This window comes from Dasypus novemcinctus, chromosome 13, assembly GCF_030445035.2.
Source record: "Dasypus novemcinctus isolate mDasNov1 chromosome 13, mDasNov1.1.hap2, whole genome shotgun sequence".
NCBI lineage: Eukaryota > Metazoa > Chordata > Mammalia > Cingulata > Dasypodidae > Dasypus > Dasypus novemcinctus.
Window position 1 is genome coordinate 15840341 of NC_080685.1, and position 15318 is coordinate 15855658.

Here is a 15318-nt window from a genome sequence, read left to right on the forward strand (position 1 = left end):
GTGTTACCCTCCAGCTCTCGGCACAAACGGAATTTGGCATTCAGTAAGTGCTCAGGAACTATTTATCGGAAAGGAAACTGAGGGATTCCTCTGTAGCCAGTGAGGTAAGTAGTCCTGGGGGTCCCCTGAGGCTGGAGAGATGCAAACCTTGTGAGGATACAGGGGCACAGGGTTTCCTGTCTGCAAAGCCAGGTTTGCATCTCTATACTCTGCTATTTATTGACAACATAATTTTTCTGTTTCCTTATCAATGCAAAAAAAAAAAGGGTTTCCTAGTCCATGTCATCAGGGGATGCAATCACACCTCAGAGCAACAGTACCCAGGAATGCTGCGCCTTATGCCTACTGTAGGAGCACCTAGGTCCATCAGGCTCTTTTTTTCTCATTCCGAATGGGAACAGCCTAGACGGCTCACCAGCAGCACGCCGAGCGTGACACTGTGTGAGCCAAAATTATACTGAGTAAAATTGTTTTCATCCGAAAGGGAAAAGAGATTCCTGTCCATAAGCATTTCCATTTTCCTTGGTTTGGCTTATGTGAAACAAAGAGAAAAGTTGTCCACTATTGATGTCTTGACTTGAACTACTCCCCTCTAACATCAAGTCCAGAAAAGTGTCTTGTCCTTGCTCTGTGGCAGTTATGGCAGAGGGGGTGAGGGTGACAGGGAAGTCAGGAGCTGAGGTTCGTGAAGTTCCTTCTGCAGCCACATGCTTTACTCAAAATTATCCATCTACTCCTCCTGCTAACCTGACTGTGGTAAGATTGTTATTCATTTTACAGGTGAGAAAAATCAGGCTCCCCAAAGTCGAGCAATTTGCCCAAATATTCAGATTCTTCAATTCCATATCCTAAGAACCAACACCAGAAATTTACTCCCCAGCCTAGGCTGGTCTTGCGGTTCAAAACCCACACAAGAACGACGCTGGGGTCAAAGATGAAAACCTGTCCTGTGGGATTTCTGGGATTCTGAGCAGAATTCCCATAAAGCAACCTCCAGACTCACCAAGTGACCTTGCGCCTTAATTTCATAGTCATCTCTGCCTTCTTTTCTACGAATAAATTACAAAGTAAAACATCACTCCTTTGGTCTAACCTGGGGGTTTTGTTTTTTCCTTTAAAGAAGAGAAAGGCAGATTTTTCACTTTCAAGACTGCACAGCAGCATTTCACAGAGGGAAGGAGGCTCAAGGGAGCCCATGGGGCTTGTTCCAATGCCCAGTCCCAGGTCCATCCACACAAAAGGGTTCTGAAAGTCTGGAGGTGGAGCCTTGGAATCAGCATTTTTAACACGTGACCTGGGTGATTCTTCCACACTCTAAACTGAGAACAGTTGAGACTGGTCACTGATCTTCAGGAGGCTGATTTATAGAAGAGAACCTGTTTTTATTTTTTTCCTACAAGTTAACCAACCACTGTCATCCCAGCCACACCTACCTACACTATTCATTTCCTTAGCAAAGTTACTCCCGCCCTACGGGTACTTCAAAAATACACTGGTTCAATCCCTGTCAAAATTAATTCTCAACTGAAGGGGCCTGAATAAATGTGATTTAGTTGTCTTGAAACTGATTTCCCTGATTAAGGGCATCGGGATCAAAATAAAATATCAGCGAATATAACATCCTAATAGAAATGCAACCACCGGAGAATAAAAATAGCCCACTGGAGAAACCACCTGACTCCTACCCAGACAGTGGGGTGGGAAGGTGTCAGAACCTGACTTCTGTAGGTTGAAGCAAGCCCGCCACCCGGGAGCCTGGGCAGTCCCAGCTTGCATCTGGAGAAAACCCTCTGAGACAGTACTTTGCAGCTACGTTATACGTGTGGCAGCCGGGATTGAATAAAAACCAACTTCCATTCTCCCTTATTATAGTTGGTCTCAATTAGTTAATGGGAGGTGGGAAGCGATTAGCTTGCTACTAAATTGCAGTGGAACGCTTTTGCGTAAGACTCAAGCAGTACGCTGGAGGAAGAGCTGGAAGGTCTAAGATGAGATCTTTTAAAGCCAAGATTTAACAAAACAGACAGGGGGAATCTTCCAGGGGAAGGTCACTTAGAGGTCATCGTGGGCAACAGCAAAGTGTGGAAACTCTCCTCTTTCAGTGGGTAGGTCTGAAGATAGCTAGCCGGCTCTGCTGAAAACGCCTTCCTCGGGACACAATAATGTATGAAAACCTTCCTAAGAGTGTAAAGCTCAGAATAAGACACATTATTCCACTTGTGGTCTGATCAGCGCAGAAGCCAGAGTGACTCTTACCTTGGTCTGTCAGGGTGTGCTTTAATTAACGCAGACAAGAGGACATTAGCTTCTCGAAGGCTGGTGGCTTACACTGACCTAGACAGTAACTAAAAGCAAGGCTTTTTCTGTAAGCGTTGTAGACAAGTCGCAGGTCCAGCCTACGTCAAACATCTGTAATTAGTGTTTTAAACTTAAATAGGTAATGCGCTACAGGCAATGCTGATTAAATTTCCTGTTGCTGGTTTAGGCCCATCATTTCCATCTCGTTGATATCCTCTGGAATCCTGATAAGGCCAGCTAATGTAGTAGCCATTAGTTTGGCTCGTCTCTTTCACGTATTTGATTTTTAAAATGCATCTTCTTTCTCTAAGGCATTCTCATACCTTTATTATTGCAGTCTTTGCATTTACAATGTTATAGAGGAAAGCAAAAGCCACCCTAACGTGAGCTTATTGTCTAGTGAGCTAACTATAATACAATATGAAATTATTTTCTACTCAAATGTCTTTCCTCATCCAATGTCAGCATGTATGTCCATGCACTGAGTCAACAATCTTGTCCATTTTCTTTTGCTGAGTGCAAATATAGGGTGATTATTGAAAATGAATTGTAAATCTTGCCCATGGCAGTGATGTTGGAGAAGAGCTCAAACCATGTCCGGAGCCCCTGGCCAATTAAGATCTAGTAGACTTAGAAGAGTCAAAAACGAAAGAGACATTCAAGGATGAGACTTCAAAGATGGTTCAAAAGAGAATGGCTTGAATATTAAAGGCTTTAACAGGGTCTTGGGGTAAACTGATAAAGCCCTTGAATATTTATGTAAAAATAATTCTCTGAAGGGTCACGAAGCAAGAGTCAAGCATAAAGTGAAAGGTGGTATATTGTACTATCATATAATTTTGACATTAAAATCATACTCTCAAATCACTCAACTCACTTTTTAAAGAAAATTAACTTCACGGAGGTATAATTTAAGTACAATAAAATGGACTCCTTTAAAGTGTAAATATTTATGAGTTTTGATACATTTATATACCCATGATACCAGAGCCTACCCCAATCAAGATATAGAACATTTCCATCATCCTAAAAAGTTTCTTGATACACTTTTTTTTTCCATTTTAAGAAGTCATAGTTGCATTTATAACATAAAATTTTAAAATTTTATATTATCTTCAGAATTTTTCATTGTGTTATCAGGTTTTCAACACATGTTTTGTCCAGTCTTAATTAAAACATTTTAAAATACATTATCCAAAAAAATTACCATGGCAAATAACATAGACTGTTATCACATCTGCACATCTTAGTTACTGACAGAAGTCTGAAGAGGGCAGGATCAAAGGACAAGTTTGATGCTAAATACTAGATATCTACCTGCTGGTTGACAATGCTAAACTAAAACATGTTGATGAAGATTTCACAGTCTCCCTTATGGTTGTTCAGTCAGGTCTGAGTCTACTGTATCACATTTCTTCACTGATTAAAACCTGTCATTCAGTTCTACTGACTTCTACCTAAGTCATATCTAGCAATTTTACTCCCCAATATAAATGAAGATAATTTGGCATATTTTTTATAAACAAACCATGCTGGCTTGAAGTTACAGCTTTTAAAAATTAAGTGTTTATAAACTGTTTAATAATCAATCCATGAGTTTTACAATAAATCAATATCATGCCTACTTGATCTAGAGTAATTTTCCCTTTTTTGGAAAACTGAGAAATTGTCTCCCAAGCTTTTCCCTTACTCTGGGATACAATTAATTTGAGCCTGAAGAATGGAAAGTAGTTAAAGTGGCCAAGTGCACTTCTATCCTTTGCCTTTCATAGGTTTTAATTCCATCTTAGTAAAGTATGTGCTTCATTTTCTTTATCTCACCTGAAGATTATCCTTCATAGAAGGGAGAAACTCATTATATTTCTCTTAACTGGTTTGGCACCAAAAGGGTGAGGCTCACATTTGTACCCTAGTGGTCTCTAAACAGTAGAGGCCCTAAGCCCAGTGGAGGCATTTTTGTTGATTTGACAGGTCTGTGCTGCTGGCCAGTCTGGGTCCCTTTCACTCTAGTTGGAGGTTAAAAGGGGTTCCAGGCTGAGTTTTGAGAGCAGGGAAGAGTTCGAACACAACTCAAGGATATTGGAAGTTGGAGCACAGTTGAGGCTTTTGAAGCTCTTAAAGGGGTCAAAGTTGAAAGCTCTGGGCCATCAGCAAATGGAAGCATGGTCAATGCAAGCACCCTGGACTATTAAGCCAAAAGAAACGCAAGGCCAAGTCTTCACTTAGGAGCATGAACTCAGATATCCAGATTGGAGGGCATCAGCAGGGTGTCTAGTGAACGTGGCAATATTGCGCCAACACATAAGCAGGCTTTGCCTGGATTTGGAGGTCCAAGCACAAGGTGCCATATTGGAGTAGCAGTAGGGTCACAACAGGGCAGCAGTTCTCCTCTTTGTCTGTTGCTACTAGCATCTTGTCTTCTTACCCCTTCATGTTATCTTCTCACTCCAAACCAGGAAAGAAGCCCTTGTTCTTGGCATCTTTCAGAAGGCTGAGTTCATCCTGGGGGTTATTCTTCCTGACATAATTCTTAAAGATTCTTGTCCTTATTTGACTTTAGCCTTGGTTATGTGCCTCTCTTTCCATTTCCATTTCCATGGACTCTTGTACTGATGTTCATGTTTTTTAACTTTTGGGAATTGCCATTCACTGCTTTTATTTGTTTCATATTTAAAATTATGTATTTTTTTAAAAAAACTTTTAAATTTGAAATAATTTCCAACTTACAGTAAAGTTAAAAAAAAAGTAAAATCAATGCAGAGAACTCCAGTGTATCCTCTACCCAGATCCCCAGATTTAACAACTTTTAATATTTTACCTCATTACTCTATCATTCTATCTATTCATTTAATTTTCTAAAAATTTGAGAGTAGGTTGCCTACATCATGCTTCTTAAACAGTTAATGCTTCCACATTGGTTTCCTTAAAACAGATATTTACTTATGCCATTAATTTAAGTTCAAGAAATTTAACATGGATATAAAGCATATAGTCTATATTCCATTTTTTCCACTTGTCCCAGTAATGTCCTTTTGGGCATTTTCTTCTCCAGTATTAGATTCAGTCAAGGATCATTATCACATTTGTTATTCTCTTTAGTCTTTTCCTTTTTTTTTAAATTGTGGAAACACACATACAACATAAAACTTCCCATCTCAACCACTCCCAAGCATACAGTTCAATGGAATAAGTTACAATTTCACAAGCTTGTGCTACCCTCACCACCATCCACTAAAAAACTTTTCCATCCCTCCAATCAGAAAACTTGTACCCATTATGCATTAATACCTCATTCCTCTACCCTACTTTCCCTGGTAGCCTATGCTCTACTTTTTGTCTACTTTCTGATGAATTTGCATTTTCTAGTTATTCCATGTAAGTGGAATCATATACTACCTGTCCTTTGGTGTCTGATATATCACACTAAACATGAGGGTTCATCCATGCTGTAGCATGTATCAGAACTTCTTTCCTTTTCATGGCTGAAACATATTCCATTATATGCATAAATCATATTTTATTTATCTATTCTTCTGTTGAAGGACATTTGGGTTCCACCTCTTGGCTATTATGAATAATACTGCTATGAATACTGGTGAACAAATACTGCTCAAGCTCCTGCTTTCGATTCTTTTGGGTATATAACTAGAAGTGAGATTGTGGTAATCTATATTCAGCATTTTGAGGAACTGTTAAACTGTTTTCAACAGTGGCTGCATCAACAATGTACTGGGGTTAAATTCCCACCAACAATATACTAGGGTTCCTATTTCTCTGCATCTTCATCAGCATTGTTATTTTCCTTTTTAAAAAAAATAATAACCATTCTAGTGGGTGCAAGGTGGTATTCCATTATGGTTTTGATTTGCATTTCTCTAATGGCTAATGCTGTTGATTAACTGTTTAAGTGGTATTTTAGTTTCTTAGGCTGCTCCAGCAAATACCCATGAGATGTGTTGGCTTAAACAATGGGGATTTATTAGCTTATAGTTTTGAGGCCAGGAAAATGTTCAATATCAGTGCATCATCAAGGCGATGCTTTCTTCCCAAAGACTGGCTACTGGAGATCCTTGTGTCTTCTACCATATGTCAAGGCACATGGTGGCATCTGCTGGCCTCTTCCTTCTCTTCTGGGTTTCACTGATTTCAGCTTCTTGTTTCTGTGACTTTCTCTCTCTCTCTCTCTCTGTGTTCATTCCATTTACATTTCGCTTCAGTAAAAGGATTACGACCCATTCAGAATGACGTGGGTCACACTTTACCTAAAGTAGCCTCATCAAAAGGGCCTATTTACAATTGGTTTGTACCCACAGAAATGGATTAGATTTAAGAACACATTTTTCTGGGGTGCATGCAGCTTCAAACCACCACATAAGGTTTTGGCTATTTGCATATATTCTTTGGAGAAATGTTTGTTCAAGTCATTTTCCTGTTTTTAAATTGGCTTATTTGTCTTTTTGCTGTTGAGTTGTAGGACTTATTTATATATTCTGGATATTAAGACATTATCAAATATATGGTTTCCAAATATTTTCTCCCATTCTGTTGGCTGTCTTTTCATTTTCTTGATACTGTCCTTTGGTTCAAAAGTTTTTAATTTCGATGAAGTATAATTTATCTACTTTTTCTTTTGTTGCTCATTTTTTTGGTATAAATCTGATAATCCATTGCTTAATACAAGGCCCTAAATATATTGCCCAATGTTTTCTTCCAAACATTTTATAGTTTTAGCCCTTATTTTTAGGTATTTGATCCTTTTGAATTAATTTTTTTGTCCATGGTGTGGAAGAGAGGTCCTCCTTCATACTTTTGCATGTGGGTATACAGATTGCCGGCACCCTTTACAGAAGAGCCTGTTCTTTTTGAGTTTAGTGGAATTGCCACCCTTGCCAAAGCCAACTGGTCCCCCAAAAATCAATTGTCCATAAGTATGTGGATTTATTTCTGAACTCTCAATTCTATTCTGTTGGTATATATGTCTATCCTTTTGCCAGTACCATACTGTTTTGTTCACTGTAGATTTGTATTAAGTTTTGAAATCAGCAAGTGTGATTATTCCAGATATGTTCTTATTTTTCAAGATGGTTTTGGGTATTTGAAGTCCCTTGTCCTTCTATAGGAATTTGATGCTTAGCTTTTCCATTTCTACAAAAAGGTTAATGCAAGTTTGATTGGAATTTCATTGAATCTATAAATTATGTCGGGTAGTACTGATATCTTAACAATATTAAATTGTCCACACCCTGGGCATAGAATATCTTTATCTTTATTTAGGTCTCTTTTAATTTCTTTCAGTCATGATCTATAGTTTTATGTTTATAAGTCTTTTATATCTTTGGCTAAATTTATAACTAGATATTTGTTTTTTTAGTTGGTATGGAAAAGGATTTGCTTTCTTGATTTCCTTTCTGGATTGTTCATTGCTGGTATATGGAAACACACCTGGATTTTGTGTGTTGATCTTGTACTCTGCCACTTTGCTCAATTCATTTATTAGCTTTAGAATCTTAAATTCTTAGGGATTTTCCCTCTGTATAGAATCATGGCACCTGCAAATATAGTTTTACTTCTTCCTTTCCAATTGGGATGTATTTTATTTATTTTTCTTGACTAAATTCTCTGGCAAGAACTTTCTGACCACTCTGCATAGCAGTGGTGAAAGTTGGCATCCTTGTCTTGGAGGGGAAATTTAGTCTTTCACTGTTGAACATGAACATGATGTCAGTTGTAGGTTTTTCACATATGTTCTTTTTTTGGTGGAGAGGTGATGTATGAGACCCCTGTGTGATGTTATTTATATTTATTTTGTAAGTTCACAATTTTTACTATACACTTATTGTTTATGTGTGTTCATGTATGAATGATATTCTTCAATTTAAAAAATTACAATTAAAAATGATGGTGGTGGAGGGGTGGGGAGTGGGGCATACGGGAACCTCCCATGTTTTTCAATGCAACATTTTGTGTGATATATTAACTTTAAAAAAAGATAATTAAAAATAAAATAAGTAAATTTTAAAAAAAGAATAATTTTTGTTTCTCAGTGTAAACCTCCCATTGTTTCAACACTGTTAAAAAAACATGACTTTTGCCTATTGAATTACTTCTTGCCTTTCCAGAAATCAAATAGTGATTGAGCTATGAATTAACTATTAGGCTTTATTTTGAGGATTTTGTGTCTTAAAACAATGTTCTTTGACTGTTTTCCATTTTTGGTATTTCCATTGAAAATCAAGGATCAGTATTTCAATCTCAATTCATAACATCCTATAGGGATGATATCTGAGATCCCCTTCAATCAATGTATTGAGAATGACACCTTAAAATAATGGGTGTTCCAGGTGGTGAATATAGCAGATCTCTCCTTTCATGGTTTATGTCTTGATTCATTTTCTATTTCTCTCATGTCTGTTATATCCCTTGACTCAGGTTCTACTTCGCACATGTCTTTTTTTTTTAATTGTATTTTTTTTGAAGATATGTACATCACACACAAAAAAATTTACATTAAAAAACACAAGAGGCTCCTGTATACCCCCTCCCTGACGCCTCCCAACCAACAACCTCCCTTATCATTGTGACACACTCATCGCACTTGGTGAACACATTTTGGGGCACTGCTACACTACACAGATAATAGTTTACCCTGTAGTTCGCACTCTTCCCGAGTACATTCAGTGGGTTATGGCAGGATATATAAAGTCCAGCATCTGACCCTGCAATATCATTAAGGAGAACTCAAAATCCTGCTGGGTTTTAGCAATGCAGAAAAGGACTGATATGTGAGACTCACATATGTTCTTTATCATGCTGAAGAAGTTTCTTCCTATTCCTAGTCTTTTGAATATTTTTTACTCAAAAAGTGTGCTGGATTTTGTCAGTATTTTTCTGCATTGATTGAAATGTTTTTTTTTTTTTTTTAAATCCCTTCATTGTATTAATGTGGCATATTAAATTAACTGATATTCTTATGTTGAACCACCCTGGGATAAATCCCATTAGATCATGGTGTATAATCCTTTAAATGCACTGCTGGATTAATTTGCTAGTTTTTGTTGAAGATGTTTGCATCTGTATTTTCTAGAGTACATAATTTTCTTTTTTTGTGATATAATTATCTGGTTTTGGTATTAGGGTGATACAGACCTCATAGATTGAGTTAGGAAGTCTTTCTTCCTCTTCTTTGAATGCTTAGGAAAATTCACCAATGAAGCCTGGGCTTTTCATTGTTGGTAGCATTTTTTTAAAACTTTATTTTTAATTGTCTTTTTTAAAAAAGATATTTAGATCACAAAAAATGTTACATTAAAAAATATAAGAGGTTCCCATACACCCCACACATCCCTCCCTCCGCTCCTCCCACATCAACAACCTCTTTCATCGTTGTGGCACATTCATTGTATTTGGTGAATACATTTTGGAGCACTGCTGCACCACATGGATAACGGTTTACATTGTAGTTTGCACTCTCCCCCAGTCCATTCAGTGGGTTTTGGCAGGATATAGAAGATCCAGCATCTGTCCCTGCAATATCATTTAGGACAACTCCAAGTCCTGAAAATGCCCCCACATCATATCTCTTCTTCCCTCTCCCTGTCCTCAGCAACTACGTGGCCACTGTCTTCACATTAATGAAACAATTTCTTCCATTGCTAGAGTCACAATAGTTCTGTAGTATAATAACTGCAAGTCCACTCTAATCCATATTTTATTCCTCAATCCTGTGGACCCTGGGACGGCGATGTCCGCTCCACCTCTAAATAGAGAAGGGGCTTAGATCCCACATGGTTGATGGATGCAATTCTCCTGTTTGCAGTTGTAGGTACTCTCAATTCCCTGTTGTGATGGTTGACCATCTTCACCTCCCTGTTAACTGATCTGGGTAAGTCCAGCGAAACGGAGAGTAGGATTTGCAACTCTGCTGAGGGTCAGGGCCCAGTTGGCACATGGACAGTCCAGAGATTCAAGTCTCCTGAGTATACACCAACCCCAGCGCCAACCACAGGTCCAGTAAAAGTGACAGAAGAGGCATGTGTAGAAAGGTCACATCTGAGTCCAACTCCATCACACTCAGGAGCACAAATTTCAAAGTAGGGTCCACTGACAAGGCACTGAACTCCAGAGCCATCTGCCATAACCATAGAACATGTGTGTCTCCATAGCCCTCAGAAGCACCAGTACCTGAGGGTGTATCTACTTTGGCTGTCTCTGGGATCCTGCTGAGACATGTATAAGCACAACCCCTCTGATGACCTCCCAACTCATTTTGAAGTCTCTTAGCCATATAAACTCATTCGTCTTTACTATTTCCCTCTTTTATTCAAGGTCTTTTTCTAGTTGCATGACCAGCTGGTGCTCGGTAGTAATCCCTCGGCACCAGCATTTTGATCACTGCTTACTTGTTATTGGTCTGCTGAGATCTCCTATTTCTTCTTGAGTCAGTATAGACAATTTGTGTGTTTCTAGGAATTTGCCTATTTCATCAAGATTATCTAGCTTTGGTGTACAGTTGTTCATAGTATCCTCTTATAATACTTTTTCCTGTGGGGTCAGTAGTAATGCCTGCCCTTTCATTGCTGGTTTTAGCTATTTGTGTCCTCTCTCTTGTTCTTTGTCAGTCTAGCTAAAGGTTTCTCAGTTTTAGAGACCCAAATTTTAGTTTCATTGATTCTTTCTGTTCCTTTTATATTCTCTATCTAATTTGTCTCCACTGCAAGGTTTATTAGTTTCTTCCTCCAGCTCATTTTGAGTTTTGCTTACTCTTCTTTCTCTAGTTCCTCCAGGTATGAGTTTAGGTTACTGATGAGATCTTTCTTCTTTTTTAATGTAAGCATTTATAGCCACATAGTTCCCTCTGAGTGCTGTCTTTGCTGCATCCCATAAGTTTTGGTATGTTGTGCCTTTATTTTCATTTGTTTTAAGGTATTTGATCATTTTCCTCGTGATTTCTTCTTTGACCCATTGTTTATTTAGGACTGTATAAAAATTGCTTAATTTCCACATATTTGTGAATTTTCCAGTTCTCCCTGTTACTAGTTCCTAGCATTATTCCATTGTGGTCAGAGGAGACGCTCTGTGTAATTGCAATCTTTTCAAATTTATTGAGGCTTGTTTTGTGACCTAACAATTGGTCTATCCTAGAGAATGATTAGTGTATACTTCAGAAGAATGTATATTCTTCTGTTGTTGAAGTGTTCTATATATATGTTAGGCCTAGTTGTTTTATAATAAGGTGCATGTCCTCTATTTTCTTATTGGTTTTCTGTCTAGAAGTTCTATTACTGAAAGTGAAGTACTGAAGTCTCCTGCTATTGATGTAGAACCATCTATTTCTCTCTTCATATCATTCAATGTTTGCTTCATTTATTTTGGGGCTCTGTTGTTAGGTACATATATGTTTATAATTATTATATCATCTTGATGAATTGACTTTTATCAATATATAGTATATTTCTTTTAACAGTGTTTGAAGTAAAGTCTAATTTGTCTCATATTAGTGTCGCCATCCTTTCTCTCTCTCTCTCTCTCTTTTTTAGGTACCAGGGCAAGGGATTGAACCTAGGACCTCATATGTGGGAAGCCAGTGCTCAACCAGTAAGCCACATCGGCTCCCCCATCCTTTCTCTTTTTTGGTTACTATTTGAATGGAATATTTTTCCATCCTTTCACTTTCAATATACTTGTGTCTTCGAATTTAATGTGAGTCTCTATAAACAGAATATGCTTTTCCATCCATTCTACCAATCTGTACCTTTTGACCAGAGAATTTAACTCATTTATATTCAAATTAACTACTCATTTATATTAAAATTTATATTAAAATCAACCTGACAATGCAGGACTTCTGCCAATTTATCTTTTTGTCCCTCAATTCTTCCATTACTACCTACTTTTGTATTTAGTTGATCTTTTGTAGTGACCACTTTAGAATTTTTTCTCATTTCCTTCTGTGCATATTTTCTCATATATTCCTTGTGATTACCATGGATCCCAAATTTAGCATCTTAAGTCTATAACAATTCATTTGATATGATAAAACGTAACTTAAATAGCATACATAAACTATGTTGCTATATACCTCCTCTCACAAATTACATATTTATATATTATGAATTCAAATCATAGAATTATTATTTTCATGCATTTGCATTTTAGGTCCTTTAAGAGGTAAACTGTGGAGTTATAAACTTCACTACAGTTCTTTTTTAAAATTCATTATTTATAAATAACTTTATTTCAAATTCTACTATAGTTCTTTATCCATGTTTCCCTTTAGCTCCTTGAGCATATTTAGGATCATTGATAAAAAGATTTTTATTTGGTATTTTGAAGGACTGGTGGTCCTTGTTGATGGTTTCTAATGTTTTCCCTTTTTCTTTGCATGGGCCATTGTTTCCTGTTTCTTTGTACATCTTGTAATCTTTTGTTTCACATGGGACATTTTGATATTTTAATTCATTATCTCTGGAATTTAGTCACTGGGTGTCTCGTTCCTTAAGCTTGCATCCAGGCAGTGTTATGACAGAGATTTATTTCTTTGAATGCCTAAAGCTAACAGAAAAAAAAAAAAAGGAGGGAAAAAAGAAAACACTCTTCCCAGTTTTTGTGTATTGGCCTACGTGAGCGTTCTTCTCAGCTTAGCCTGTCTAACAATGTTAGAAAGAAGAGTCTGAGGCAAAAGCATAAGGCGATCATTCCAAATTATCCCTGTCTCTTCTGAGCATATGTCTTGTCCTGGGTATGTGTGCACGGCCCTAGGAATTCCCTGTTTACACAGATACAAATGTCCCCACACCCCTAGGAAACAGTGTTTCCTCACATTCCCAGGTGATATATTGTATCCCTATAGCCAGTAATCATTTGTCCCAGGCAGCTGCAATTTGACTGTTCTCCTAAAGTGTCTTAGCTTCCCTGCGAGCCAACTCTATGTGCAGGGCAAGTTCTGTGAAGGTGTGTCTGTGATGTGTGTGCTGGCACAGACATACGTGCACCTGGTATGTGCACAAGGGTTACTCTTCTCCCTCTGGAACTGGCACCAGGGGCCACACTGGGAGCACAGCCAGCTCTGCACCAAGCCATGGAGGGGTTGAGGGCAGGTCAGCAAGGGGTCATGAGATTTTTTTTAAACCATCTTTGAGTTGCTTCTTTCTTGTATTGGACTTACCCTGTTACTGTAACCTTTTCCTTTCCTTTTCTTTTCTTTTTAGGTACCGGCGGGACTGTGGATTGAACCTGAGATCTCGTAATTGGGAAGCCATTGCTCAACCATCTCCCATGTGGGAAGCAGGTGCTCAACTGCTTGAGCCACATCTGCTCCCCTACTGCAACCTTTTAACTGTTTTCCAGAGCACTGACTTGCAGAAAGATGATTCTGCAAATTATTACTTTTTGTTTAAATTTTCTTTGTGTGAGGGTTGGCAGGACAGGACCCTGGAGCATCTCACTCTGCCATCCTGGGGATGCCTGTTTTTTCTCTCTCTCTCTCTTTCTTTCAACTACATAGTGCATTCAATAATTTGCTCTGCTCCCATCCTAACAGCTTAACACTGATTTTAACTTGCTGCTCATCCTTCCAGAGAATTTTTATGCATGTTCAAGCAATACAAATCTCTGTTCTTTTTTCCTTTTAAAAATGTAAATTGTAGTAAACCTCGATTTTTCACCAGACATTTCTGAAGATTTTTCTTATTACAGAAAGAGCCCTTCCTTTTATTTACAGCTGAACAGCATTCAGTGTAAGTTTATACCATAATTTATTTAACCAATCCCCCATTGATGAATATTTAGGTTTCTAATCCTTAGCTAATTACAAACAATGCTATAATGAACTAGCTTGTTCATGTTTCATGATCTGTGCTTATTTGTGCATTCTCCAATGAAAATTACTAGAAATGAAAGTACTACATCAAAGAGGATATGCACTTGAAACTCTGACAGGGACCACAAGGCAAAGTGCTGTCTATAAGGCTTTTCACTTTACACCTTACCAGCAATGTATTAAAGTAGTTGCTTCCTCCCCGCTTTGCCAATATAGTATATTATCAAATCTTGCTTTTATTTATTTATTTGCCAATTTAACATGTCAAATGTATCTGTTTTAGTTCATATTTCTCTCAAAATGGGCAAGATTAAGCATCTTTTTTACAGTTGTGAGTCATCTTACCTAGTTATTCCAATATTATTTATTAAGTCAATCATCTTTCCTTCACTAATATGCATAGCTATCATATATACTAGCTTTATACATTTACATTTATTTCTGGATATTTTATAATGTTTGATTGGGCTTTTGTGTAAATACGTGCCAGTCCTACATTGTTTTAATTTCTGAGGCTTCATAGTATATTTTAACCTCTAGAACAGCTAGTTCCCCTCACTGCTGTTTGGTTCCAGGGTTTCTTAGAACAAACCTTCTGGTGTTTTAATCGGAATAGCATTAAATTTACAAATGAGTGTAGGGAAGATTGGCAGCTTTCCTTGCTGAGTCATAGGCATGTTTCAAAGCTTTCTTCATAGAGGTCCTACACATCTTCACTATGTTTATTACCAGGGCTTTAAAATATTTTGTTGAGCTTGTAAATAGACCTGTTCTTCCATAAAATTTCTGCCTGGTTGTTATTTTCTTCATTAGACTATGTGGCCAAGTAGTCAAACTCAAATTATCTCTTGATTTAAAATCTCGCCATGTCCACTAGCCATATACTTCCCTTTCATAAACTTCAGGATGACATAGTTATCTTCTTTTGTGTTCCTGTAACTGTCACTCACTAAGTGTTTTTTTCCCTTGTTGGTCAAAATGGGACCACTTCTAGTTATCTCCTTCACTTCTCAAACAACAAAATTATCTCAAAGAAGGTCAGAGATTTATCAGAGAATCAAAGTTTATCTAAATGAGCATAAGTGATGCTCAAGAAGTTGAAATATCCTTTTGCTCTTTTTTTTTTTTTTTAAGATTTATTGTATTTATTTATTTCTCCCCACTCCCTCATTGTTTGCACTTGCTGCATCTGTTGGTCTTTC

At 37.5% G+C, this 15318-nt stretch overlaps 1 protein-coding gene across 2 annotated transcripts in view; it reads right to left on the reverse strand.

The window, feature by feature from the left end:
- SLC35F3 (solute carrier family 35 member F3) overlaps positions 1-15318 on the reverse strand; it is a 423487-nt gene that overhangs the window by 69407 nt on the left and 338762 nt on the right. The gene's annotated exons all lie outside the window — the stretch shown is intronic.